The following is a 25904-nucleotide window of genomic DNA, read 5'->3' as shown; positions in this document are numbered from 1 at the left end:
AACGCTTCCGCGCGCGATCTACAAGGGTATGTAGATCCACTCCTCCCTCATTGCTAGATGACTCCATAGATTGATCTTGGTGATACATAGAAAATTTTGAATTATTGCTACGTTCCCCTTCAGTGGCATCATGAGCTAGGTCTATGCGTAGTTTTTGTGCACGAGTAGAACACAAAGTAGTTGTGGGCGTTGATTTTGTTCAATGTGCTTACCGTTACTAGTCCAATCTTGATTCGGCGGCATTGTGGGATGAAGCGGCCCGGACCGACCTTACACGTACTCTTACGTGAGACTGGTTCCACCGACTGACATGCACTAGTTGCATAAGGTGGCTAGCGGGTGTCTGTCTCTCCCACTTTAGTTGGATCGGATTCGATGAAAAGGGTCCTTATGAAGGGTAAATAGCAATTGGCATATCACGTTGTGGTTTTTGCGTAGGTAAGAAATGTTCTTGCTAGAAACCCATAGCAGCCACGTAAAACATGCAAACAACAATTAGAGGATGTCTAACTTGTTTTTGCAGGGTATGCTATGTGATGTGATATGGCCAAAAGGATGTGATGAATGATATATGTGATGTATGAGATTGATCATGTTCTTGTAATAGGAATCATGACTTGCATGTCAATGAGTATGACAACCGGCAGGAGCCATAGGAGTTGTCTTAATTTATTTATGACCTGCGTGTCAACGTAAACGTCATGTAATTACTTTACTTTATTGCTAACCGTTAGCTGTAGTAGTAGAAGTAATAGTTGACGAGACAACTTCATGAAGACACGATGATAGAGATCATGATGATGGAGATCATGGTGTCATGCCGGTGACGATGATGATCATGGAGCCCCAAAGATGGAGATCAAGAGGAGCAAAGTGATGATGGCCATATCATGTCACTATTTGATTGCATGTGATGTTTATCATGTTTATGCATCTTGTTTACTTAGAACGACGGTAGTAAATAAGATGATCCCTCACAATAATTTCAAGAAACTGTTCCCCCTAACTGTGCACCGTTGCGACAGTTCATTGTTTCGAAGCACCACGTGATGATCGGGTGTTAGATTCTAACGTTCACATACAACGGGTGTAAGACAGATTTACACATGCGAAACACTTAGGTTGACTTGACGAGCCTAGCATGTACAGACATGGCCTCGGAACACAAGAGACCGAAAGGTCGAGCATGAGTCGTATGGTAGATACGATCAACATGAAGATGTTCACCGATGATGACTAGTCCGTCTCACGTGATGATCGGACACGGCCTAGTTGACTCGGATCATGTAATCACTTAGATGACTAGAGGGATGTCTATCTGAGTGGGAGTTCACAAGATGAACTTAATCATCCTGAACATAGTCAAAAGGTCTTCGCAAATTATGTCGTAGCTCGCGCTTCAGTTCTACTATTTAGATATGTTCCTAGAGAAAATTTAGTTGAAAGTTGATAGTAGCAATTATGCGGACTAGGTCCGTAAACTGAGGATTGTCCTCATTGCTTCATAGAAGGCTTATGTCCTTAATGCACCGCTCAGTGTGCTGAACCTCAAACGTCGTCTGTGGATGTTGCGCACATCTGACATACACATTTTGATAACTATGTGATAGTTCAGTTAAACGGTTTAGAGTTGAGGCACCGAAGACGGTTTTGAAACGTCGCGAAACATATGAGATGTTTTGAGGGCTGAAATTGGGATTTCAGGCTCGTGCCCACGTCAAGAGGTATAAGACCTCCGACGATTTTCTTAGCCTGCAAACTAAGGGAGAAAAGCTCAATTGTTGAGCTTGTGCTCAGATTGTCTGAGTACAGCAATCATTTGAATCGAGTGGGAGTTGATCTTCCAAATGAGATAGTGATGTTTCTCCGAAGTCATTACCACCAAGCTGCTAGAGCTTCGTGATGAACTATAATATATCAGGGACATATATGATGATCCTTGAGATATTCGTGATGTTTGACACCACAAAAGTAGAAATCAAAAGGGAGCATCAATCGTTGATGGTTAGTAAAACCACTAGTTTCAAGAAGGGCAAGGGCAAAAAGGGATGCTTCATGAAACGGCAATTCAGCTGCTGCTCTAGTGAAGAAACCCAAGGTTGAACCCAAACCCGAGACTAAGTGCTTCTGTAATAAAGGGAACAGCCACTGGAGCAGAATTACCCTAGATACTTGGTAGATAAGAAGGCTGACAAGGTCAATAGAAGTATATTGGATATACATTATGTTGATGTGTACTTTACTAGTACTCCTAGTAGCACCAGGGTATTAGATACCGGTTCGGTTGCTAAGTGTTAGTAAACTCGAAATAAAAGCTACGGAATAAACGGAGACTAGCTAAAGGTGAGCTGACGATATGTGTTGGAAGTGGTTCCAAGGTTGATATGATCAAGCATCACACGCTCCCTCTACCATCGAGATTGGTATTAAAACCTAAATAATTGTTATTTGGTGTTTGTGTTGAGCATAGACATGATTGGATTATGTCTATCGCGATACGGTTATTCATTTAAGGAGAATAATGGTTACTCTGTTTATTTGAATAATACCTTCAATGGTCTTACGCCTAAAATAAATGGTTTATTGAATCTCGATCGTAGTGATACACATGTTCATGCCAAAAGATATAGGATAGTAATGATAGTACCACCTACTTGTGGCACTGCCACTTAAGTCATATCGGTATAAAACGCATGAAGAAGCTCCATGTTGATGGATCTTTGGACTCACTCATTTTTGAAAGGATTGAGACATGCAAACCCTGTTTATTGGTAGATATGCATGAAGAAACTCCATGCAAATGGATCGTTTGGACTCACTTGATTTTGAATCACCTGAGACATGCAAATCATACCACATGGGCAAGATGACTGAAAGCCTCGTTTTCAGTAAAATGGAACTAGAAAGCAACTTGTTGGAAGAAATACATTTTGATGTGTGCAGTCCAATGAGTGATGACGCATGTAGTGGATATCGTTATGTTCTTACTTCACAGATGATTTGAGTAGATGTTGAGTACATTTACTTGATAAATCACGAGTCTGAATTATTGAAAGGTTCAAGTAATTTCAGGGTGAAGTTGAAAGATCGTCGTGACAAGAGGATAAAATATCTATGATATGATCATAGAGATGAATATCTGAATTACGAGTTTGGCACAGAGTTAAGACATTGTGGAAATTGTTTCACAACTAATACAGCCTGGAACACCATAGTATGATGGTGTGTCCGAGCATCATAACTGCACCCTATTGGATATGATGCATACCATGATGTCTCTTATCGAATTACCACGATAGTTTATGGGTTAGGCATTAGAGACAACCACATTCACTTTAAATAGGGCACCACATAATTCCGATGAGATGACACCGTATGAACTATGGTTTAGAGAAACGTAAGCTGTCATTTCTTAAAAGTTTGGGGCTGCGACGCTTATGTGAAAAGTTTCAGGCTGATAAGCTCGAACCCAAAGCGGATAAATGCATCTTCATAGGACACCCAAAACAGTTGGGTATACCTCCTGTCTCAGATCCGAAAGCAATAAGGGATTGTTTCTAGAATCGGGTCCTTTCTCGAGGAAAAGTTTCTCTTGAAAGAATTGAGTGGGAGGATGGTGGAGACTTGATAAGGTTATTGAACCGTCTCTTCAACTAGTGTGTGGCAGGGCACAGGGAGTTGTTCCTGTGGCACCTACACCAATTCAAGTGGAAGCTTATGATAGTGATCATGAAACTTCAGATCAAGTCACTACCAAACCTCGTCGGATGACAAGGATGCGTACTACTTCAGAGTGGTACGTAATCCTGTCTTGGAAGTCATGTTGCTAGACAACAATGAACCTACGAGTTATGGAGAAGCGATGGTGGGCCTGGATTCCAAAATGGCTTGAGGTCATATAATCCGAGAGAGGATCCATATATGAAAACAAAGTGAAGACTTTGGAAGAACTACTTGATGGTCGTAAGGCTGTTAGGTACATATGGATTTTAAAAGGAAGACGGACGATGATGGTAGGTATCACCATTAAGAAAGCTCGACTTGTCATTAAGATGTTTTCCGACAAGTTCAAGGAGTTGACTACGATGAGACTTTCTCACTCGTAGCGACGCTAAGAGTCTGTTGGAATTATATTAGCGATTACTGCATTATTTATGAAATCTTGTAGATAGGATGTCAAAACATTGTTTCCTCGACGATTTTCTTGAGGAAAGGTTGTATGTGATACAACCGGAAGGTTTTGTCAATCCTGAAAGATGCTAATAAGTATGCAAAGCTCCATCAATCCTTCTAAGGACTGGAGTAAGCATCTCGGAGTTGGAATGTACACTTTGATGAGATGATCAAAGATTTTGGGTTTATAGAAAGTTTATGAGAAACTTGTATTTCCAAAGAAGTGAGTGGGAGCACTATAGAATTTCTGATGAGTATATGTTGTTGACATATTATTGATCGGAAATGATGTAGAATTTCTGGAAAGCATGCAGAGTTATTTGAAAAGTGTTTTTCAATGGAAAGCCTGGATTAAGCTACTTGAACATTGAGCATCAAGATCTATAAGGATAGATCAAAATTCTTAATGGTACTTTCAAATGAGCACATACCTTGACATGATCTTGAAGGTGTTCAAGATGGATCAGTCAAAGAAGGAGTTCTTGCCTGAGTTGTAAGGTATGAAGTCTTAAAGCTCGACCACGGCAGAAGAAAGAGGAAGGACGAAGGTCGTCCCCTATGCTTTTGTCATAGGCTCTCTACAGTATGCTATGTTGTGTGCCGCACATGAACTGTGCCTTGCCATGAGTCAGTCAAGGGGTACAAGAGTGATCCAAGAATGGATCACAGGACAGCGGTCAAAGTTATCCTTAGTAACTAGTGGACTAAGGAATTTTCTCGATTATGGAGGTGGTAAAAGAGTTCGACGTAAAGGGTTACGCCGATGCAAACTTTGACACTAATCCAGATTATTCTAAGTAGTAAACTGGATTCGTATAGTAGAACAGTTATTTGGAATAGCTCCAAATAGAACGTGGTAGCTGCATCTAGGAGATGACATAGAGATTTGTGAAGTACATACGGATCTGAAAGATTCAGACCCGTTGACTATAACATCTCTCACAAGCATAACATGATCAAACCCAGAACTCATCGAGTGTTAATCACATGGTAATGTGAACTAGATTATTGACTCTAGTAAACTCTTTGGGTGTTAGTCACATGGGGATGTGACCTTGAGTTTTAATCACATATCGATGTGAACTGGATTATTGACTCTAGTGCAAGTGGGAGACTGTTGGAAATATGCCCTAGAGGCAATAATAAATTAGTTATTATTATATTTCCTTGTTCATGATAATCGTTTATTATCCATGCTAGAATTGTATTGATAGGAAACTCAGATACAAGTGTGGATACATAGACAACACCATGTCCCTAGTAAGCCTCTAGTTGACTAGCTCGTTGATCAATAGATGGTCACAGTTTCCTGGCCATGGACATTGGATGTCGTTGATAACGAGATCACATCATTAGGAGAATGATGTGATGGACAAGACCCAATCCTAAGCCTAGCACAAGATCATGTAGTTCGTATGCTAAAGCTTTTCTAATGTCAAGTATCGTTTCCTTAGACCATGAGATTGTGCAACTCCCGGATACCGTAGGAGTGCTTTGGGTGTGCCAAACGTCACAACGTAACTGGGTCGCTATAAAGGTACACTACAGGTATCTCTGAAAGTGTCTGTTGGGTTGGCACGAATCGAGACTGGGATTTGTCACTCCGTGTAAACGGAGAGGTATCTCTGGGCCCACTCGATAGGACATCATCATAATGTGCACAATGCGATCAAGGAGTTGATCACGGGATGATGTGTTACGGAACGAGTAAAGAGACTTGCCGGTAACGAGATTGAACAAGGTATCGGGATACCGACGATCGAATCTCGGGCAAGTATCGTACCGCTAGACAAAGGGAATTGTATACGGGATTGATTAAGTCCTTGACATCATGGTTCATCCGATGAGATCATCGTGGAGCATGTGGGAGCCAACATGGGTATCTAGATCCTGCTGATGGTTATTGACCGGAGAGTCATCTCGGTCATGTCTGCATGTCTCCCGAACCCGTAGGGTCTACACACTTAAGGTTCGATGATGCTAGGGTTATAGAGATATTAGTATGCGGTAACCCGAATGTTGTTCGGAGTCCCGGATGAGATCCCGGACGTCACGAGGAGTTCCGGAATGGTCCGGAGGTAAAGAATTATATATAGAAAGTGCTATTTCGGCTATCGGGACAAGTTTCGGGGTCACCGGTATTGTACCGGGACCACCGGAAGGGTCCCGGGGGTCCACCGGGTGGGGCCACCTGCCCCGGGGGGGCACATGGGCTGTAGGGGGTGCACCTTGGCCTGTATGGGCCAAGGGCACCAGCCCCAAGAGGCCCATGCGCCAAGAGATAAGGGAAAGGAAGAGTCCTAAAGGGGGAAGGCACCTCCGAGGTGCCTTGGGGAGGATGGACTCCTCCCTGGCCGCACCCTTCCTTGGAGGAAGGGCCAAGGCTGCGCCCTCCCCCTCTCCCTTGGCCCTATATATAGTGGGGGGAAGGGAGGGCAGCAACACCTAAGCCCTGGCGCCTCCCTCTCCCTTCCATGACACATCTCCCTTCTCCCGCAGCTCTTGGCGAAGCCCTGTTGGAATCCCGCTACTTCCACCACGCCGTCGTGCTGCTGGATCTCCATCAACCTCTCCTCCCCCCTTGCTGGATCAAGAAGGAGGAGACGTCGCTGCTCCGTACGTGTGTTGAACGCAGAGGTGTCGTCCGTTCGGCGCTAGGATCATCGGTGATTTGGATCACGAAGAGTACGACTCCATCAACCCCGTTCTCTTGAACGCTTCCGCGCGCGATCTACAAGGGTATGTAGATCCACTCCTCCCTCGTTGCTAGATGACTCCATAGATTGGTCTTGGTGATACGTAGAAAATTTTGAATTATTGCTATGTTCCCCTTCACTGTATTTCCGTATGGCCCAATAAGGCCCATATACTCCCCGGCGAATTCCCGTAACTCTCCGGTACTCCGAAAAATACCCGAATCACTCGGAACCTTTCCGAAGTCCGAATATAGTCATCCAATATATCGATCTTTACGTCTCGACCATTTCGAGACTCCTCGTCATGTCCCCGATCTCATTCGGGACTCCGAACTCCTTCGGTACATCAAAACATATAAACTCATAATATAACTGTCATCGTAGCGTTAAGCGTGCAGACCCTACGGGTTCGAGAACTATGTAGACATGACCGAGACACATCTCCGGTCAATAACCAATAGCGGAACTTGGATGCTCATATTGGCTCCTACATATTCTACGAAGATCTTTATCGGTCAGACCGCATAACAACATATGTTGTTCCCTTTGTCATCGGTATGTTACTTGCCCGAGATTCGATCGTCGGCATCTCAATACCTAGTTCAATCTTTTTACCAGCAAGTCTCTTTGCTCGTTCCGTAATACATCATCTCGCAACTAACTCATTAGTTGCAATGCTTGCAAGGCTTAGGTGATGTGCATTACCGAGAGGGCCCAGAGATAACTCTCCGACAATCAGAATGACAAATCCTAATCTCGAAATACGCCAACCCAACAAGTACCTTTGGAGACACCTGTAGAGCACCTTTATAATCACCTAGTTATATTGTGACGTTTGGTAGCACATAAAGTGTTCCTCCGGTAAATGGGAGTTGCATAATCTCATAGTCATAGGAACATGTATAAGTCATGAAGAAAGCAATAGCAACAAACTAAACGATCAAGTGCTAAGCTATCGGAATGGGTCAAGTCAATCACATCATTCTCCTAATAATGTGATCCCGTTAAGCAAATGACAACTCATGCCTATGGTTAGGAAACATAACCATCTTTGATCAACGAGCTAGTCAAGTAGAGGCATACTAGTGACACTCTGTTTGTCTATGTATTCACACATGTATTATGTTTCCGGTTAATACAATTCTAGCATGAATAATAAACATTTATCATGATATAAGGAAATAAATAATAATTTTATTATTGCCTCTAGGGCATATTTCCTTCAGTCTCCCACTTGCACTAGAGTCAATAATCTAGTTCACATCGCCATGTGATTTAATACCAATAGTTCACATCACCATGTGATTAACACCCATAGTTCACATTGACATGTGACCAACACCCAAAGGGTTTACTAGAGTCAATAATCTAGTTCACATCGCTATGTGATTAACACCCAAAGAGTACTCAGGTGTGATCATGTTTTGCTTGTGAGAGAAGTTTAGTCAACGGGTCTGCCACATTCAGATCCGTACGTATTTTGCAAATTTCTATGTCAACAATGCTCTGCACGGAGCTACTCTAGCTAATTGCTCCCACTTTCAATATGTATCCAGATTGAGACTTAGAGTCATCTGGATCAGTGTCAAAACTTGCATTGACGTAACCCTTTACGATGAACCTTTTGTCACCTCCATAATCGAGAAACATATCCTTATTCCACTAGGGATAATTTTGACCAATGTCCAGTGATCTACTCCTAGATCACTATTGTACTCCCTTGCCAAACTCAGGGCAGGGTATACAATAGGTCTGGTACACAGCATGGCATACTTTATAGAACCAATGGTTGAGGCATAAGAAATGACTTTCATTCTCTCTCTATCTTCTGCCGTGGTCGGGTTTTGAGTCTTACTCAACTTCACACCTTGTAACACATGCAAGAACTCCTTTTTGACTGTTCCATTTTGAACTACTTCAAAATCTTGTCAAGGTATGTACTCATTGAAACATTTATCAAGCGTCTTGATCTATCTCTATAGATCTTGATGCTCAATATGTAAGCAGCTTCACCGAGGTCTTTCTTTGAAAAGCTCCTTTCAAACATTCCTTTATGCTTTGCAGAATAATTCTACATTATCTCCGATCAATAATATGTCATTCACATATACTTATCAGAAATGCTGTAATTCTCCCACTCACTTTCTTGTAAATACAGGCTTCACCGCAAGTCTGTATAAAACTATATGCTTTGATCAACTTATCAAAGCGTATATTCCAACTCCGAGATGCTTGCACCAGTCCATAGATGGATCATTGGAGCTTGCATATTTTGCTAGTACCTTTAGGATTGACAAAACCTTCTGGTTGCATCATATACAACTCTTCTTTAATAAATCCATTAAGCAATGCAATTTTGTTTATCCACTTGCCAGATTTCATAAAATGCGGCAATTGCTAACATGATTCGGACAGACTTAAGCATATATATGAGTGAGAAACTCTCATCGTAGTCAACACCTTGAACAAGTCGAAAACCTTTTTTGCGACAATTCTAGCTTTGTAGATAGTGACACTACTATCAACGTCCGTCTTGCTCTTGAAGATCCATTTAATATCAATGGCTCGCCGATCAATGGGCAAGTCAATCAAAGTCCATACTTTGTTCTCATACATGGATATCATCTCGGATTTCATGGCCTCAATCCATTTCGCGGAATCTGGGCTTATCATCGCTTCCTCATAGTTCGTAGGCTCGTCATGGTCAAGTAACATGACCTCTAGAACATGATTACCGTACCACTCTGGTGCGGATATCACTCTGGTTTACCTACGAGGTTCGGTAGTAACTTGATCTGAAGTTACATGATCATCATCATTAGCTTCCTCACTAATTGGTGTAGTAGTCACAGGAACATATTTCTGTGATGAACTACTTTCCAATAAGGGAGCAGGTACAGTTACCTCATCAAGTTCTACTTCCCTCCCACTCACTTCTTTCGAGAGAAACTCCTTCTCTAGAAAGGATCCATTCTCAGCAAAGAATATCTTGCCTTCAGATCTGTGATAGAAGGTGTACCCAACAGTTACTTTTGGGTATCCTACGAAGATGCACCTCTCCGACTTGGGTTTGAGCTTATCAAGATGAAACTTTTTCACATAAGCATTGCAACTCCAAACTTTAAGAAATGACAACTTTGGTTTCTTGCCAAACCATAGTTCATACTGTGTCGTCTCAACGGATTTAGATGGTGCCCTATTTAACGTGAATGCAGCTGTCTCTAATGCATAACCCCAAAACGATAGTGGTAAATCGGTAAGAGACATCATAGATTGCACCATATCTAATAAACTACGGTTACGACGTTCGGATACACCATTACACTGTGGTGTTCCAGGTGGCATGAGTAGTGAAACTATTTCACATTGTTTTAACTGAAGGCCAAACTTGTAACTCAAATACTCTCCTCCACGATCAGATCGTAGAAACTTTATTTTCTTGTTACGATGATTTTCCACTTCACTCTGAAATTATATGAACTTTTCAAATATTTCAAACTTTTGTTTCATCAAGTAGATATACTCATATCTGCTCAAATCATCTGTGAAGATCAGAAAATAATGATACCTGTCATGAGCTTCAATATTCATCGGACCACATACATCAGTATGTATGATTTCCAACAAATCTGTTGCTCGCTCCATTGTTCCAGAGAACGGAGTCTTAGTTATCTTGCCCATGAGGCATGGTTCGCAAGCATCAACTGATTCATAATCAAGTGATTCCAAAAGCCCATCAGCATGGATTTTCTTCATGCGCTTTACATCAATATGACCTAAACGGCAGTGCCACAAATAAGTTGCACTGTCATTATTAACTTTGCATCTTTTTGACTTGAATACACTACTAGGAAAACGGCTATAGATGAAATGGACACTAATGGCACACCACGTGTGTGGTGCCCCATTAGAATATAGCAATGGCGCACCACATACAGGTACGCCATTAGTAATATATTACTAATGGCGCACCTGGTGTGCGGTGCGCGATTAGAAGTTTTGAAAAATAAAATTGTTACTAATGGCACACCGTGGGTGTCGTGCGCCATTACTAGTTGACAGAGTAATGGCACACCACACCCACGGTGCGCCATTAGAAGTTTTGAAAAAAAAAGTAAAAAAAAATTGTTAGTAATGGCGCACCAGTGGACAGTGCGCCATTACTAGTTTTTAACTAGTAATGGCGTACTGTCCACTGGTGCGCCATTACTAAGTTTTTTTCAAAAAAATTCAAATTTTTTTATATTTTTTTTCAAAACTATTAATGGCGCACCGTGGGTGTGGTGCGCCATTACTAGTTTAACTACTAATGGCACACCACCCCATGGTGCGCCATTACTAGTTTGCCCGGCTTCCACCGAATGCACCCCCCCCTGTGGACCGCCTTTTCAGTTTAAAAAAAAATAAAAAAATGATAAAAATGTCAAAAAAATAAAAGAAAATAAGTTTGCCATGTGATATGTGGTCTAGTTGTTGGAAAAATTTATAAATATAAATTTTGACTTTATTTGCAAAATCTCTCTGGAAATTTGTAAAATGGGCATAACTTTTGCATACGAACTCAGATTAAAAAGTTTTATATATGAAAAATCATCTACTCAAAAAGTTACATCCGAAACATAACAGGGGGAACCCCGTTAAACATTTCAAAATCCCCAAAAACCTAACACAAAAAAGTTACGGGGCTTTCAAGATCTAGAGGCAAAAAAATTCAAAAAAAAGGTTTTGAAATTTTTTTAATTTTTTTTTTCAAAGAATGATACGTAATATGACCGGGAAGTTTGAAATATTTTTCAAAATTTCATCATAGTCATGAACATGAACAAAGTCCTAGACATCAACAAGGTATAATAGGATTGATATGCTAGATATATCAACAAGTGTCTGTGAAGTGAGCTGTTGCTGGGGTTGGATAGAACTCTAAAGTTAAGCATGCTTGGGCTGGAGTAGTGTGAGGATGGGTGACCTTTCGGGAAGTTTGACCACGGAGTGCGATTTGACCTGGGATTAAGCATATTGAACCGAGATTAAGACATAATGACCTAAGATTAAGAAAAAAACGAAAAAAAATTTAAAAAAAATCTGGAAAAAAAATTTGAAAAAAAATTGTTACTAATGGCGCACTTCTATGTGGTGCGATTCTAATGGCGCACCACAGGTGCGCCATTAGAAAAAAATTCTAATGGCGTGATGCTAGTGGCGCACCAGTAGTGCGCCATTAGTAGCGAAAATAGGTGCGCCACTAGCAGCCCTTTTTCTAGTAGTAATATTATGAATATGTGTGTCACTATGATTGAGATTCAACAAACCATTTTTGTTGGTGTGTATGAACATCGAAGGTTCTATTCATGTAAACAGAACAACAATTGTTCTCTAACTTAAATGAATAACCGTATTGCAATAAACATAATCAAATCATATTTATGCTCAACGTAAACACCAAATAACACTTATTTAGGTTCAACACTAATCCCGAAAGTATAGGGAGTGTGCGATGATGATCATATCAATCTTGGAACCAATTCCAACACACATCGTCGCTTCACCCTTAACTAGTCTCTGTTCATTCTGTAACTCCTGTTTCGAGTTGCTAATTTTAGCAACCGAACAAGTATCAAATACTCAGGGGCTACTATAAATACTAGTAAGGCACACATCAATAACTTGTATATCAAATATACCCTTTGTTCACTTTGCCATCTTTCTTATCCACCAAATATTCAGGGAATTTCCGCTTCCAGTGATCATTTCCTTTGCAGTAGAAGTACTCAGTTTCAGGCTTTGGTCCAGCTTTGGGCTTCTTCACGGGAGTGACAACTTGCTTGTCATTCTACTTGAAGTTCCCTTTCTTTCCCTTTGCCCTTTTCTTGAAACTAGTGTACTTGTCAATCATCAACTCTTTCTTGATTTCTGAAGGAAATATGCCCTAGAGGCAATAATAAAGTTATTATTTATTTCCTTATATCATGATAAATGTTTATTATTCATGCTAGAATTGTATTAACCGGAAACATAATACATGTGTGAATACATAGACAAATAGAGTGTCACTAGTATGCCTCTACTTGACTAGCTCGTTAATCAAAGATGGTTATGTTTCCTAACCATGAACAAGGAGTTGTTATTTGATTAACGGGATCACATCATTAAGTGAATGATATGATTGACATGACCCATTCCATTAGCTTAGCACCCGATCATTTAGTATGTTGCTATTGCTTTCTTCATGACTTATACATGTTCCTATGACTATGAGATTATGCAACTCCCGTTTACCAGAGGAACACTTTGTGTGCTACCAAACGTCACAACGTAACTGGGTGACTATAAAGGAGCTCTACAGGTGTCTCCAAAGGTACATGTTGGGTTGGCGTATTTCGAGATTAGGATTTGTCACTCCGATTGTCGGAGAGGTATCTCTGGGCCCTCTCGGTAATGCACATCACATAAAGCCTTGCAAGCATTGCAACTAATGAGTTAGTTGCGGGATGATGTATTACAGAACGAGTAAAGAGACTTGCCGGTAACGAGATTGAACTAGGTATTGAGATACCGACGATCGAATCTCGGGTAAGTAACATACCGATGACAAAGGGAACAACGTATGTTGTTATGCGGTCTGACCGATAAAGATCTTCGTAGAATATGTAGGAGCCAATATGAGCATCCAGGTTCCGGTATTGGTTATTGATCGGAGACATGTCTCGGTCATGTCTACATTGTTCTCGAACCCGTAGGGTCCGCACGCTTAAGGTTACGATGGCAGTTATATTATGAGTTTATGCATTTTGATGTACCGAAGGTTGTTCGGAGTCCCGGATGTGATCACGGACATGACGGGGAGTCTCGAAATGGTCGAGACATAAAGATTTATATATTGGAAGCCTATGTTTGGATATCAGAAGTGTTCCGGGTGAAATCGGGATTTTACCGGAGTACCGGGAGGTTACAGGAACCCCCCGGGAGCTATATGGGCCTTAGTGGGCCCTAGTGGAAGAAGAGAAGAGGCGGCCAGGGCTGGGCCACGCGCCCCTCCCCCCTAGTCCGAATAGGACAAGGAGAGAGGGGGCCGGCGCCCCCCTCCTTTCTCTCTCTCTCTCTTTTCCACCTCGCGAATCCTATTCCAACTAGGATTGGGGGAGAAGTCCTACTCCCGGAGGGAGTAAGACTCCTCCTGGCGCGCCCTATGATGGCCGGCCGGCCTCCCCCCTTGAACCTTTATATACAGAGGCAGGGGCACCCCAGAGAGACACAAGTTGATCCACGTGATCATATTCTTAGCCGTGTGCGGTGCCCCCTTCCACCATAGTCCTCGATAATATTGTAGTCGTGCTTAGGCGAAGCCCTGCGACAGTAGTGCATCAAGATCGTCACCACGCCGTCGTGCTGACGGAACTCTTCCCCGACACTTTGCTGGATCGGACTCCAGGGATCGTCATCGAGCTGAACGTGTGCTAGAATTCGGAGGTACCGTAGTTTCGGTGCTTGATCGGTCGGGCCGTGGAGACGTACGACTACATCAACCAAATGCTTCCGTTGTCGATCTACAAGGTATGTAGATCACACTCTCCCCTCGTTGCTATGCATCACCATGATCTTGCGTGTGCGTAGGAATTTTTTTGAAATTACTACGTTCCCCAACAGTGGCATCCGAGCCTAGGTTTTATATGTTGATGTTATATGCACGAGTAGAACACAAGTGAGTTGTGGGCGATATAAATCATACTGCTTACCAGCATGTCATACTTTGGTTCGGCGGTATTGTTGGACGAAGCGGCCCAGACCGACATTACGCGTACGCTTACGCGAGACCGGTTCTCCCGACGTGCTTTGCACATAGGTGGCTTGCGGGTGACAGTTTCTCCAACTTTAGTTGAACCAAGTGTGGCTACGCCCGGTCCTTGCGAAGGTTAAAACAGCACCAACTTGACAAACTATCGTTGTGGTTTTGATGTGTAGGTAAGATTAGTTCTTGCTTAAGCCCGTAGCAGCCACGTAAAACTTGCAACAACAAAGTAGAGGATGTCTAACTTGTTTTTGCATGGCATGTTGTGATGTGATATGGTCAAGACATGATGCTGAATTTTATTGTATGAGATGATCATGTTTTGTAACCGAGTTATCGGCAACTGGCAGGAGCCATATGGTTGTCGCTTTATTGTATGCAATGCAATCGCGATGTAATGCTTTACTTTATCACTAAGCGGTAGCGATAGTCGTGGAAGCACAAGCTTGGCGAGACGACAACGATGCTACGATGGAGATCAAGGTGTAACGCCGGTGACGATGGTCATCACGACGGTGCTTCGGAGATGGAGATCACAAGCACAAGATGATGATGGCCATATCATATCACTTATATTGATTGCATGTGATGTTTATCTTTTATGCATCTTATCTTGCTTTGATTGACGGTAGCATTATAAGATGATCTCTCACTAATTATCAAGAAGTGTTCTCCCTGAGTATGCACCGTTGCGAAAGTTCTTCGTGTGAGACACCAGGTGATCATCGGGTGTGATAGGCTCTACGTTCAAATACAATGGGTGCAAAACAGTTGCACACGCGAATACTCAGGTTATACTTGACGAGTCAAGCATATACAGATATGGCCTCAGAACACGGAGACCGAAAGGTCGAGCGTGAATCATATAGTAGATATGATCAACATAGTGATGTTCACCAATGAAACTACTCCATCTCACATGATGATCGGACATGGTTTAGTTGATTTGGATCACGTAATCACTTAGAGGATTAGAGGGATGTCTATCTAAGTGGGAGTTCTTTAAGTAAATTAACTGAACTTAAATTTATCATGAAACTTAGTACCTGATAAGTATCTTACTTGTTTATGCTTGATTGTAGATAGATGGCTCGTGCTGTTGTTCCGTTGAATTTTAATGCGTTCCTTGAGAAAGCAAAGTTGAAATATGATGGTAGCAATTACACGGACTGGGTCCGTAACTTGAGGATTATCCTCATTGCTGCACAGAAGAATTACGTCCTGGAAGCACCGCTGGGTGCCAGGCCTGCTGCTGGAGTAACGCCGGATGTTATGAACGTCTGGCAGAGCAAAGCTGATGACTACTCAATAGTTCAGTGTGCCATGCTTTACGGCTTAGAATCGGGACTTCAACGACGTTTTGAACATCATGGAGCATATGAGATGTTCTAGGAGTTGAAGTTAATATTTCAAGCAAATGCCCGGATTAAGAGATATGAAGTCTCCAATAAGTTCTATAGCTGTAAGATGGAGGAGAACAGTTCTGTCAGTGAGCATATACTCAAAATGTCTGGGTATAATAATCACTTGATTCAATTGGGAGTTAATCTTCCAGATGATTGCGTCATTGATAGAATTCTCCAATCACTGCCACCAAGCTACAAGAGTTTCGTGATGAACTATAATATGCAAGGGATGAATAAGACTATTCCCGAGCTCTTCGCGATGCTGAAAGCTGCGGAGGTAGAAATCAAGAAGGAGCATCAAGTGTTGATGGTCAACAAGACCACTAGTTTCAAGAAAAAGGGCAAAGGGAAGAAGAAGGGGAACTTCAAAAAGAACAGCAAGCAAGTTGCTACTCAAGAGAAGAAACCCAAACCTGTACCTAAGCCTGAAACTGAGTGCTTCTACTGCAAGCAGACTGGTCACTGGAAGCGGAACTGCCCCAAGTTTGGCGGATAAGAAGGATGGCAAGGTGAACAAAGGTATATGTGTACCTTACTAATGCTTGCAGTAGCACCTGGGTATTTGATATTGGTTCTGTTGCTAATATTTGCAACTCGAAACATGGACTATGGATTAAGCGAAGATTGGCTAAGCACGAGGTGACGATGCGCGTGGGAAACGGTTCCAAAGTCGATGTGATCGCAATCGGCACGCTACCTCTACATCTACCTTCGGGATTAATATTAGACCTAAATAATTGTTATTTGGTGCCAGCGTTAAGCATGAACATTATATCTGGATCTTGTTTGATGCGAGACGGTTATTCATTTAAATCTGAGAATAATGGTTGTTCTATTTATATGAGTAATATCTTTTATGGTCATGCACCCTTGAAGAGTGGTCTATTCTTATTGAATCTCGATAGTAGTAACACACATATTCATAATGTTGAAGCCAAAAGATGCAGACTTGATAATGATAGTGCAACCTATTTGTGGCACTGCCGTTTAGGTCATATCAGTGTAAAGCGCATGAAGAAACTCCATACTGATGAACTTTTGGAACCACTTGACTATGAATCACTTGGTGCTTGCGAACCATGCCTCATGGGCAAGATGACTAAAACACCGTTCTCCGGTACTATGGAGAGAGCAACAGATTTGTTCGAAATCATACATACAGATGTATGTGGTCCGATGAATATTGAGGCTCGTGGCGGATATCGTTATTTTCTCACCTTCACAGATGACTTAAGCAGATATGGGTATATCTACTTAATGAAACACAAGTCTGAAACTTTTGAAAAGTTCAAAGAATTTCAGAGTGAAGTAGAAAATCATCGTAACAAGAAAATAAAATTCCTACGATCTGATCGTGGAGGAGAATATTTGAGTTACGAGTTTGGTGTGCATTTGAAAAATTGTGGAATAGTTTCGCAACTCACGCCACCCGGAACACCACAGCGTAATGGTGTGTCCGAACGTCGTAATCGTACTTTACTAGATATGGTGCGATCTATGATGTCTCTTACTGATTTACCGCTATCATTTTGGGGATACGCTCTAGAGACGGCTGCATTCACGTTAAATAGGGCACCATCAAAATCCGTTGAGACGACGCCTTATGAACTGTGGTTTGGCAAGAAACCAAAGTTGTCGTTTCTGAAAGTTTGGGGCTGCGATGCTTATGTGAAAAAGCTTCAACCTGATAAGCTCGAACCCAAATCGGAGAAATGTGTCTTCATAGGATATCCAAAGGAGACTATTGGATACACCTTCTATCACAAATCCGAAGGCAAGACTTTTGTTGCTAAGTTCGGAAACTTTCTAGAGAAGGAGTTTCTCTTGAAAGAAGTGAGTGGGAGGAAAGTAGAACTTGATGAGGTAACTGTACCTGCTCCCTTATTGGAAAGTAGTGCATCACAGAAAACTGTTTGTGACACCTACACCAGTTAGTGAGGAAGCTAATGATGATGATCATGAAACTTCAGAACAAGATACTACTGAACCTCGTAGATCAACCAGGGTAAGATCCGCGCCAGAGTGGTATGGTAATCCTGTTCTGCAAGTCATGCTACTAGATCATGATGAACCTACGAACTATGAAGAAGCGATGGTGAGCCCAGATTCCGCAAAATGGCTTGAAGCCATGAAATCTGAGATGGGATCCATGTATGAGAACAAAGTATGGACTTTGGTTAACTTGCCTGATGATCGGCAAGCAATTGAGAATAAATGGATCTTCAAGAAGAAGACAGATGCTGACGGTAATATTACTGTCTACAAAGCTCGACTTGTCGCAAAAGGTTTTCGGTAAGTTCAAGGTATTGACTACGATGAGACCTTCTCACCCGTAGCGATGCTTAAGTCTGTCCGAATCATGTTAGCAATTGCCGCATTTTATGATTATGAAATTTGGCAGATGGATGTCAAAACTGCATTCCTGAATGGATTTCTGGAAGAAGAGTTGTATATGATGCAACCAGAAGGTTTTGTCGATCCAAAGGGAGCTAACAAAGTGTGCAAGCTCCAGCGATCCATTTATGGACTGGTGCAAGCCTCTCGGAGTTGGAATAAACGCTTTGATAGTGTGATCAAAGCATTTGGTTTTATACAGACTTTTGGAGAAGCCTGTATTTACAAGAAAGTGAGTGCGAGCTCTATAGCATTTCTGATATTATATGTAGATGACATATTACTAATTGGAAATGATATAGAATTTCTGGATAGCATAAAGGGATACTTGAATAAGAGTTTTTCAATGAAAGACCTCGGTGAAGCTGCTTACATATTAGGCATTAAGATCTATAGAGATAGATCAAGACGCTTAATTGGACTTTCACAAAGCACATACCTTGACAAAGTTTTGAAGAAGTTCAAAATGGATCAAGCAAAGAAAGGGTTCTTGCCTGTGTTACAAGGTGTGAAGTTGAGTAAGACTCAATGCCCGACCACTGCAGAAGATAGAGAGAATATGAAAGATGTTCCCTATGCTTCAGCCATAGGATCTATCATGTATGCAATGCTGTGTACCAGACCTGATGTGTGCCTTGCTATAAGTCTAGCAGGGAGGTACCAAAGTAATCCAGGAGTGGATCACTGGACAGCGGTCAACAACATCCTGAAGTACCTGAAAAGTACTAAGGATATGTTTCTCGTATATGGAGGTGACAAAGAGCTCATCGTAAACGGTTACGTTGATGCAAGCTTTGACACTGATCCGGACGATTCTAAATCGCAAACCGGATACGTGTTTACATTAAACGGTGGAGCTGTCAGTTGGTGCAGTTCTAAACAAAGCGTCATGGCGGGATCTACATGTGAAGAGGAATACATAGCTGCTTCGGAAGCAGCAAATGAAGGAGTCTGGATGAAGGAGTTCATATCCGATCTAGGTGTCATACCTAGTGCATCGGGTCCAATGAAAATCTTTTGTGACAATACTGGTGCAATTGCCTTGGCAAAGGAATCCAGATTTCACAAGAGAACCAAGCACATCAAGAGACGCTTCAATTCCATCCGGGATCTAGTCCAGGTGGGAGACATAGAGATTTGCAAGATACATACGGATCTGAATGTTGCAGACCCATTGACTAAGCCTCTTCCACGAGCAAAACATGATCAGCACCAAGGCTCCATGGGTGTTAGAATCATTACTGTGTAATCTAGATTATTGACTCTAGTGCAAGTGGGAGACTGAAGGAAATATGCCCTAGAGGCAATAATAAAGTTATTATTTATTTCCTTATATCATGATAAATGTTTATTATTCATGCTAGAATTGTATTAACCGGAAACATAATACATGTGTGAATACATAGACAAACAGAGTGTCACTAGTATGCCTCTACTTGAGTAGCTCGTTAATCAAAGATGGTTATGTTTCCTAACCATGAACAAGGAGTTGTTATTTGATTAACGGGATCACATCATTAAGTGAATGATTTGATTGACATGACCCATTCCATTAGCTTAGCACCCGATCGTTTAGTATGTTGCTATTGCTTTCTTCATGACTTATACATGTTCCTATGACTATGAGATTATGCAACTCCCGTTTACCAGAGGAACACTTTGTGTGCTACCAAATGTCACAACGTAACTGGGTGATTATAAAGGAGCTCTACAGGTGTCTCCAAAGGTACATGTTGGGTTGGCGTATTTCGAGATTAGGATTTGTCACTCTGATTGTCGGAGAGGTATCTCTGGACCCTCTCGGTAATGCACATCACTTAAAGCCTTGCAAGCATTGCAACTAATGAGTTAGTTGCGGGATGATGTATTACAGAACGAGTAAAGAGACTTGCCGGTAACGAGATTGAATTGGTATTGAGATACCAACGATCGAATCTCGGGTAAGTAACATACCGATGATAAAGGGAACAACGTATGTTGTTATGCGGTCTGACCGATAAAGATCTTCGTAGAATATGTAGGAGCCAATATGAGCATCCAGGTTCCACTATTGGTTATTGACCGGAGACATGTCTCGGTCATGTCTACATTGTTCTCGAACCCGTAGGGTCCGCACGCTTAAGGTTACGATGACAATTATATTATGAGTTTATGCATTTTGATGTACCGAAGGTTGTTCGGAGTCCCGGATGTGATCACGGACATGACGAGGAGTCTCGAAATGGTCGAGACATAAAGATTTATATATTGGAAGCCTATGTTTGGATATCGGAAGTGTTCCGGGTGAAATCGGGATTTTACCGGAGTACCGGGAGGTTATCGGAACCCCCCGGGAGCTATATGGGCCTTAGTGGGCCCTAGTGGAAGAAGAGAAGAGGCGGCCAGGGCTGGGCCACGCGCCCCTCCCCCCTAGTCCGAATAGGACAAGGAGAGAGGGGGTCGGCGCCCCCCTCCTTTCTCTCTCTCTCTCTCTCTCTCTCTTTTCCACCTCGCGAATCCTATTCCAACTAGGATTGGGGGAGAAGTCCTACTCCCGGAGGGAGTAGGACTCCTCCTGGCGCGCCCTATGATGGCCGGCCGGCCTCTCCCCCTTGAACCTTTATATACAGAGGCAGGGGCACCCCAGAGAGACACAAGTTGATCCACGTGATCATATTCTTAGCCGTGTGCGGTGCCCCCTTCCACCATAGTCCTCGATAATATTGTAGCAGTGCTTAGGCGAAGCCCTGCGACAGTAGTGCATCAAGATCGTCACCACGCCGTCGTGCTGACGGAACTCTTCCCCGACACTTTGCTGGATCAGAGTCCGGGGATCGTCATCGAGCTGAACGTGTGCTAGAACTCGGAGGTACCGTAGTTTCGGTGCTTGATCGGTCGGGCCGTGGAGACGTATGACTACATCAACCAAATGCTTCCGTTGTTGATCTACAAGGTACGTAGATCACACTCTCCCCTCGTTGCTATGCATCACCATGATCTTGCGTGTGCGTAGGAAAATTTTTGAAATTACTACGTTCCCCAACAATTTCTACCTTCGTCGATTTCAACATCAGGAAGAGCTCGGGAATCGTTTTCGTCATCCCTTGCATACTATAGTTCATCATGATGTTCTAGTAACTTGGTGATGGTGACTAGAGAACTCTGTCAATCACTATCTTATCTGTAAGATTAACTCCCACTTGATTCAAGCGATTGTAGTACCCAGACAATCTGAGCATATGCTCACTGCTTGAGCTATTCTCCTCCATCTTTTAGCTATAGAACTTGTTGGAGACTTCATATCTCTCAACTCGGGTATTTTGCTTGAAATATTTAACTTCAACTCCTAGAACATCTCATATGGTCCATGACATTTAAAACGTCTTTGAAGTCCCGATTCTAAGCCGTTAAGCATGGTGCACTAAACTATCAAGTAGTCATCATATTGAGCTAGCCAAACGTTCATAACGTCTGCATCTGCTCCTGCAATAGGTTTGTCACCTAGCGGTGCATCAAGGACATAATTCTTCTATGCAGCAATGAGGATAAACCTCATATCACGGACCCAGTCTGCATCATTGCTACTATCATCTTTCAACTTAGTTTTCTCTAGGAACACATATAAAACATAGGGAAGCAATAACGCGAGCTATTGATCTACAACATAGATATGCTAATACTACCAGGACTAAGTTCATGATAAATTAAAGTTCAATTAATCATATTACATAAGAACTCCCACTTAGAAAGACATCCCTCTAATCTTCTAAGTGATCACGTGATCCAAATCAACTAAACCATAACCGATCATCACGTGAAATGGAGTAGTTTTGAATGGTGAACATCAATACGTTGATCATATCTACTATATGATTCACGCTTGACCTTTCGTTCTCAATGTTCCGAGGCCATATCTGCATATGCTAGGCTCGTCAAGTTTAACCCGAGTATTCTGCTTGTGCAAAACTGGCTTGCACCCGTTGTAGATGGACGTAGAGCTTATCACACCCGATCATCACGTGGTGTCTGGGCACGACGAACTTTGTCAACGGTGCATACTCAGGGAGAACACTTTTATCTTGAAATTTAGTGAGAGATCATCTTATGATGCTACCGTCAATCAAAGCAAGATAAGATGCATAAAAGATAAACATCACATGCAATCAATATAAGTGATATGATATGGCCATCATCATCTTGTGCTTGTTATCTCCATCTCCGAAGCACCGTCATGATCACCATCGTCACCGGCGCGACACCTTGATCTCCATCGTAGCATCGTTGTCGTCTCGACAATCTTATGCTTCTACGACTATCGCTACCGCTTAGTGATAAAGTAAAGCATTACAGGGCGATTGCATTGCATACAATAAAGCGACAACCATATGGCTCCGGCCAGTTGTCGATAACTTGGTTACAAAACATGATCATCTCATACAATAAAATTTAGCATCATGTCTTGACCATATCACATCACAACATGCCCTGCAAAAACAAGTTAGACGTCCTCTACTTTGTTGTTGCAAGTTTTATGTGGCTGCTATGGGCTTAGCAAGAACCGTTCTTACCTACGCATCAAAACCACAACGATAGTTTGTCAAGTTGGTGTTGTTTTAACCTTCGCAAGGACCGGGCGTAGCCACACTCGGTTCAACTAAAGTTGGAGAAACTGACACCCGCCAGCCACCTGTGTGCAAAGCTCGTCGGTAGAACCAGTCTCGCGTAAGTGTACGCGTAATGTCGGTCCGGGCCGCTTCATCCAACAATACCGCCGAACCAAAGTATGACATGCTGGTAAGCAGTATGACTTATATCGCCCACAACTCACTTGTGTTCTACTCGTGCAAATAACATCAACGCATAAAACCTGGCTCGGATGCCACTGTTGGGGAACGTAGTAATTTCAAAAAAATTCCTACGCACACGCAAGATCATGGTGATGCATAGCAACAAGAGGGGAGAGTGTTGTCCACGTACCCTCGTAGACCGAAAGCGGAAGCGTTAGCACAACGCGGTTGATGTAGTCGTACGTCTTCATGATCCGACCGATCAAGTACCGAACGCACGGCACCTCCGAGTTCAGCACACGTTCAGCCCGATGGCGTCCCTCTAACTCCGATCCAGCCGAGTGTTGAGGGGGAGTTTCGTCAGCACGACGGCGTGTTGACGATGTTGATATTCTACCAACGCAGGGCTTCGCCTAAGCACCGCTACAGTATTATCGAGGTGGACTATGGTGGAGGGGGGCACCGCACACGGCTAAAATACGATCAACTTGTGTGTCTAGAGGTGCCCCCTGCCCCTGTATATAAAGGAGCAAGGGGGAGGCGGCCGGCCTAGGAGAAGGGCGCGCCAAGGGGGGAGTCCTACTCCTACCGGGAGTAGGACTCCTCCTTTCCTAGTTGGAGTAGGAGAGAAGGAAAGAGGAGGAGAGGGAGAAGGAAAAGGGGGCTGCACCCCTTGTCCAATTCGGACCAGAAGGGGGGCGGAGGCCTCCTTCCTTTTGGCCTATCTCCTCTATTCCCGTATGGCCCAATAAGGCCGATATACTCCTCGGCGAATTCCCGTAACTCTCCGGTACTCCGAAAAATACCCGAATCACTCGGAACCTTTCCGAAGTCCGAATATAGTCGTCCAATATATCAATCTTTACGTCTTGATCATTTCGAGACTCCTCGTCATGTCCCCGATCTCATCCGGGACTCCGAAGTCCTTCGGTACATCAAAACATATAAACTCATAATATAACTGTCATCGTAGCGTTAAGCGTGCAGACCCTACGGGTTCGAGAACTATGTAGACATGACCGAGACACGTCTCCGGTCAACAACCAATAGTGGAACCTGGATGCTCATATTGGCTCCTACATATTCTACGAAGATCTTTATCGGTTAGACCGCATAACAACATACGTTGTTCCCTTTGTCATCGGTATGTTACTTGCCCGAGATTCGATCGTCGGCATCTCAATACCTAGTTCAATCTCGTTATCGGCAAGTCTCTTTACTCGTTCCGTAATACATCATCTCGCAACTAACTCATTAGTTGCAATGCTTGCAAGGCTTAGGTGATGTGCATTACCGAGAGGGCCCAGAGATACCTCTCCAACTATCGGAGTGACAAATCCTAATCTCGAAATACGCCAACCCAACAAGTACCTTCGGAGACACCTGTAGAGCACCTTTATAATCACCCAGTTACGTTGTGACGTTTGGTAGCACACAAAGTGTTCCTCCGGTAAATGGGAGTTGCATAATCTCATAGTCATAGGAACATGTATAAGTCATGAAGAAAGCAATAGCAACAAACTAAACGATCAAGTGCTAAGCTAACGGAATGGGTCAAGTCAATCACATCATTCTCCTAATGATGTGATCCCGTTAATCAAATGACAACTCATGCCTATGGTTAGGAAACATAACCATCTTTGATCAACGAGCTAGTCAAGTAGGGGCATACTAGTGACACTCTGTTTGTCTATGTATTCACACATGTATTATGTTTCCGGTTAATACAATTCTAGCATGAATAATAAACATTTATCATGATATAAGAAAATAAATAATAATTTTATTATTGCCTCTAGGGCATATTTCCTTTAGAGACACGGCGACGGCAAACTCCAACCCGCGGCGAGGGCGGTGACCTGCGTGGTGGGGGTGGGGCAGGTGGTCGGGGATTGACCGGAGGCGTGGGTGCATGCGGGCTGCATGCGGCGCTCCCCTTTTTTCTTCTGACGAGGATTGTGTGCGTGAGGAAGGAGAGAATTGACTTTTGTGCGAAGGGATACCCCCCTTTTTTCTTCTGACGAGGAATGCGTGCGTGAGGAAGAAGGAGAGAGTTGGCTTTTGTGCGAAGGGATAAGGCTAATCTGAGGGCCTCTGGCCTTGATCTAATTACAAGCATCCCATCTCAAGAAATGAAAATTTTAAGTTGATGGGCAACACCTGAGGGACCAAATGGCAAGCCATTGTGGTGGTCTCTCTCCCATAAAAAATAAATTTAATATTATTGTGGGCACATGATTCACATATCAAATATTAAACTGATAAGAACAGATACTACACTTGATCTTAGCCAAAAAGCCGAGAAAGATATGAGTTGAATCGCTGCCCTACCCCTCTATTTATCCCTTCCTACCGGACGCAGCTTCGGTGCCTTAAAAGCACCTGCCTTTGGGTCACTGACATGTGGGCTAGCCACTTGTTGAGCCCACATGTCATAGATATAAAGGCAGGTGCCTTAAGGCACCGAAATATAGTCCCCTCCTACCTCCTGTCCTCTCCTCGCCTAGCGAGGTGGTACTAAACGAATTGCTCGCGCCTGACGGTGCAATGCCACCAAGCCAGCCTCTTGCGTGGGCCTAAACATAGAAGGCCTTTTGCAAGGCCTATTTTACGATCACAGCGCTGGCTAATGAGTTGCTCACGCCGCTGTTTTGCGATCACAGCGCTGGCGAACGCCACGGCT

General features: G+C 42.9%; 2 pseudogenes; one reads left to right on the top strand and one right to left on the bottom strand.

Annotated features, from left to right (window-relative positions):
• LOC123153624 (2-oxoglutarate-dependent dioxygenase 33-like) overlaps window positions 1–25904 on the top strand; it is a 90070-nt pseudogene that overhangs the window by 60226 nt on the left and 3940 nt on the right.
• Window positions 25358–25532, bottom strand: LOC123155077 (uncharacterized; annotated as a pseudogene).

The sequence above is a fragment of the Triticum aestivum genome, chromosome 7A (genome assembly GCF_018294505.1).
Source record: "Triticum aestivum cultivar Chinese Spring chromosome 7A, IWGSC CS RefSeq v2.1, whole genome shotgun sequence".
Classification (NCBI taxonomy): domain Eukaryota; kingdom Viridiplantae; phylum Streptophyta; class Magnoliopsida; order Poales; family Poaceae; genus Triticum; species Triticum aestivum.
The sequence above is the reverse complement of the archived record's forward strand: the minus strand, read 5'-3'. Positions and strand labels throughout refer to the sequence as shown.